This window comes from Octodon degus, unplaced genomic scaffold (assembly GCF_000260255.1).
Source record: "Octodon degus isolate 3935 unplaced genomic scaffold, OctDeg1.0 scaffold00007, whole genome shotgun sequence".
Taxonomy (NCBI): domain Eukaryota; kingdom Metazoa; phylum Chordata; class Mammalia; order Rodentia; family Octodontidae; genus Octodon; species Octodon degus.
Genome location: NW_004524583.1, coordinates 2316205 through 2321269, shown reverse-complemented (window position 1 = coordinate 2321269; position 5065 = coordinate 2316205). Strand labels below are relative to the sequence as shown.

The 5065-nt window shown below is 37.6% G+C and overlaps 1 pseudogene; it reads left to right on the top strand.

Moving 5' to 3' along the window:
* The first annotated feature begins 3443 nt into the window (after nt 1-3443).
* Nucleotides 3444-4502, top strand: LOC101559602 (annotated as a pseudogene).
* The last annotated feature ends 563 nt before the right edge of the window (nt 4503-5065 follow it).

Below are 5065 nucleotides of genomic sequence, written 5' to 3'. Positions count from 1 at the left end.
CCTGAGGGCATTTCACTGACCTTCTCAAACCAAAAAGCTACAACTCTTGTTGCATAGGTCTTGCTTTACCTTGGTCTTAACCATCCAGTAAAAAAGTATGAAGATGAAATATAAGAAATAAAGCCATGATGTTAAGTTGAGCTGTGGGGGACTCAGGTCAATAATTTCTGACATTGCCAGTTAAACAGAAGACCCAATGCTACTATGGGCTACTGGACTCTTTTAGAATATTTTGCTGAGTTTACACACCTATAATATTCAACATTCATTTTTCTAATATGCATGCCTAAAAATCAAGTTTTAGGATCATACAGCTAGTTCACATTTACACTTTTTCATAGTGCTAGGGAACAAATCTGCACTTTAAAAAGCTGTCAGATTGTTTTCTAGAATGGTTGTAATACTTTGCATTCTTACAGAAACATTTGAGATTTCCATGATCACTGGGAATCATCCATGTTTTTCTTCTAAATTTTAAACAAACTGCTAAGTGTGTAGTGCTGCCTTCCTGATGATTTTTTTAATCTCCCTAATGCTCAAGGAGGTAGAACATCTTTTCCTCTGTTTATCAGCCATCAGTACCAGGAAGTGGGTGACATTAAAATCTTTTGCTTTCCTTTTGAGTTGTTTTTAAAATTTTTGAGTTCTGAAAGTTTTTAACATACTGTGATACAAATATTTAGGGTGCTATTTGCAAATATTCTCTCCTTCCATGAAGGTTGTCCCCTTTCTCCGTATTGCTATATATAGCAAGTTTTTAAATTTTAATCTTTTATCAAAGCTCAATTTATCAGTTATTCTTTTTGTGAATTCTACTTTTGGTCTTATATGTAAAACTCTTTCCTAATCAAAAGTCCAAAAGATTTGTTTTCAGTATTTCTAGGAATCTTATTTTATTTTTTCACTTGCACCCATGCTGCATGTTGAATCAGTTCTTGTTTATAAAATATGGGGTGGATAAAAAATTCATTGTCTTGCTATTTTACTTGTTCTAGATTTATGTGTTGAAAAGACTGCTCATTACCCACAGAATCCTCACTGTACTTCCATGAAGTCATTAACCATTTTTTTAGGGTAGATTTCTGAATTTCTATGAATCAATGTTTCATCAAGAGTCTAGTACTTCAATTATTGCCACAGACACTGTGGTCTCCCTCAAGGGCCTGGGTGGTAAAGCCTTAATCTGCAGTACAGCGTGAGTACCGGCCTTACTGAAAGAATAACAGCCCTTTGCTTCTTCAGGTTATGCTGGGTAACAATGAGACAGCAACTGAAGGCCAGTGCAAAGTATTGGCAAATTTTATGCTGAATACATCAGTGGAGAATTTACAGCAGTTTAATATCATGGTTTCTATCTTTGGAGTACAGTTGATTATAAATTTCTCATGTCGTTACATAAAGCAGTGATTATTTTCATCTCCCACCAAAGTCAAAGGAAAGGTGAAAAGTGTTATATAGAACCCATTCACAGAAGTAGCTCTCAATCTTAACTTGGTTTTTTTGAAAATTAACAGGAGAGGGGGGGCTGCCCCTTAGCTCAGTTCTTTAAGTGGCTGCTTCAACAAAGCAGTCAGGTTCAGGTTGCTGTGGTTTGATCCCCAAAACTCAAGCCAGCCAAAACTGCTCTGAAGGCATTTGGAGAAAAAAAAAAAAAAAGAAAGAAAAAGAAAATTAACATGAGAGATCTAAACAGGAACAAATAGAAACTAAAGGAATTTCACCTTGCACCATGATCCACACAAAGAGGAAAGAGAAGGCCATGTCCTGCCCACCTACTATGCATCAGCCTTGCTGACACCAAAGAGGAGGCTCTATCCTGCCCCACTACTACTGGGGCCTGAGATCTCCACCACAAGCGGCCACACTACCAAATCCTAGTCACCTCTGCATCTTCACTCTCTTTCACACAGGGTGAGTGAGGTGACAGTCAAAAGCTATCCTGATTGAGGACAAGACCAAAACTCTAGAGGAGAGTTGACCTCCAGGGCTGAAGCATTACCCTCTGTAGAGACCAAGTGAGAGACAGCCTGGGGAGATGGACTGGGAAAGAGGAGATCTACACAGAGATCTCCTGAGATCCCCTGAGAAGCTCAAGCTCAGACCAGCAAAATCAAGAGTCTTGTCTTCAGTGGTGAATGTAACCTTCAGAGGTAGTAGATCTGAAGAAAATAGCATTTAGTCCAATGGTCCGCTTGAGTTCTTGGGATTATATGAAATTAAAAAGTTTCTGTTCAGCAAAGAAAACAATCAGCAGAAGAGACAACCTACAGAATAGGAAAATTATATCACCAGTTATTTCTCAGAGGACTAACATCTAGATTATATAAATAACTCCAAAAAATTAGACACCACAGAAATAAAAGACTCAAACAAAAAATTAATAATTGAAATGAGTAGGCACTTCACAGAAATACAAATGGCTGATAAATATGTTAAAAAATGTTCACCATCTCTGGTGATTAAGAAAATGCAAATTAAAACTACATTGACATTCCATCATACCCCAGGAAGAGTGGCTGTAACTAAAAAATTTAATAATAACAAATACTGGAGACATTGGGGAAAGGGAACTCTTCAATATTGTTGGAGGGAATGTAAACTCATATAGTCACTATAAAAATCATGGTGAAAATATCTCAAAAAATAAAAAGTAGAAATTTCATTGGACCCAGGTATCTCCTGGTATCTTATAAAATGAGTTAAATGTCATCATGTTACAGGAATATATATATATATATATATATATATATATATATAACCATATTTACAGGAGCATAGTCTTTAACAGCTAGATTTTACAAATGGCATATATGTCCCTAAACAGAAGAATGGATAACAAAAATGTGCTGTTTATGCAGAATGAAATCCACTCTGCCATAACAAACGATAAACTTGAGTTATTCATAGGCAAATGGATACATTTTGAGAGCATAATGTTAAGTGAAAGAAGATATGCAAGTTCAAAAATCATGTCACTTCTCTTATATGAGAAACTCAAAATATATAAATACAAATAAAGAGTAAAATAAAAGAGAAAGTGGAGAGAAATTTAAATTATTCTCCAAATTATTCCTTTGTCTCAAAAATATTTTAATACATATGTGAATTTGTTTCATTCATAGTACTAGTATCTGTTAGTTCATTGAAAAGAAAGTTATGTGCTACTATCAGTGTGTTATTTTCTTGCAAGAGAATCTTTTTTGTCTATGTCTTGTACTCTCAATAACATTTTGGCCATTATTGTAGGATTACAGTAAACAAAGTATTACCTACTGTTACTTTCTAATGTTTTAGTTATGAAATTTTGAGTGTGTTCTCAGAATAAAAAAGTACATTTTTATATTTTTATTTATTTGAATTTACTTGAATTACATTAAAATAAGCAAATAAACAATTCTAGACCAAAGAGGAACAGCATCTAGAACAGAGCACTTCGCTCCTCTCTCAGGATGAATGGAGAGCAGAAATATGATGTCTATGCTCAAGAAATGCAGGATTTCATCCAGCATTTCCCTCAGATTGTCAGGGTGCTGACTGAAGATGACACAGGGCACCCAGAAATAGAAGATGCCATTGCCTGGCTCAAGGAGGTCCCAGAGTACACTGCCATCAGAGGCAAATACAGCTGGGGTTTGACGGTGCTGGTAGCATTCCAGGAGCTGGTGGAGCCAAGAAAACAGCCAGTCTGTAGTGGGCACTGACTGTGGGCTGCTGTGTGGACCTGTTGCAAGCTTTCTTCCTGGTGACAGATGATATAATGGACCATCCCTTACACAGAGGGGACAGGTCTGCTGGTATTGGAAGCCAGAAATAGGTTTGGATGCTGTCAATGATGCTTTCCTTCTGGAAACCTGTATCTACTACCTGCTGAAGTTTCACTGCCGGGAGCAGCCCTACTACCTGAACCTGCTTGAGCTCTCCCTGCAGACTGCCTGTCAGACAGAGGTTGGGCAGACTCTGGATGTCATCACAGCCCCCCAAGGACCATGTGGATCTCAGCCAATACACTGAAAAGAGGTACAAATCTATGTGTCAAGTACAAGACAGCTTTCTACTCCTTGTACCTGCCTGTTGCTTCTGCAATGTACATGGCCGGCATTGACAGAGAGAAGGAGCACAACACCAGGAGGATCCTGATGGAATGGGCGAGTTCTTCCAGATACAGGAGGATTTCCTTGGCTTCTTTGGGGACCCGAGTGTGATGGGAAAGATTGGCACCGACATCCAGGATAATAAATGCAGCTGACTGGTGGTTCACTGTCTGCAGCGAGCCACTCCGGAGAAACTCCAGATCTTGCAGGAAAATTATAGACAGGAAGACGCGGAGAAAGTAGCCAGGGTGAAGGCGCTGTAGGAGGAGCTGGATCTGCCGGCTGTGTTTTTGCAGTATCAGGAAGCAAGCTACAACCACATCGTGAACCTCATCCAGAGGTACGCTGCACCGCTCCCCCACAGCCATTGTCCTGGCGCTAACAAACAAGCTGTACAAACGGAAAAAGTGACCTGGAGACTACAAGGGCAGGGAGGGGCTCAATAAATTATCGTGTAACTCTTAAAAAAGAAAGAGAAAGAACGAACGAAAGAAAGAAAGAAAGAAAGAAAGAAAGAAAGAAAGAAAGAAAGAAAGAACAATTCTAAAGTAAAATCACAGCAAACTAAACTTAGCCATATATAACAACAGTGTCTATATAAATAATATATCAAAGTTAAATTTGGCTTTTCCTGTATATTAGTTAGTTTTGGCTAACTTCTGTAATGAATTCTAGAATGTATACTGACAAAAAGATTTTTCAGTTAGTTATTATAATTCTACTTCAACGTTAAACTCATGATATTGATCTTTGCATTAATTTTCTACTACTACAATATCCACTGCAAGAAAAGAATAGTGTTTGTTCAGCAAGATAAAAATGTGTTTTCTCACATTCCTTCCTAGAACAATATAGGTGACATATATAAATGTACTACTTTTTTAGATGTGTAATATTCTACCAGATTATATTTGTCTTTCGACTAACTGTGAAAACCACAATCCAACTTGTCAATTTATTTTCTGGGTGTGTGG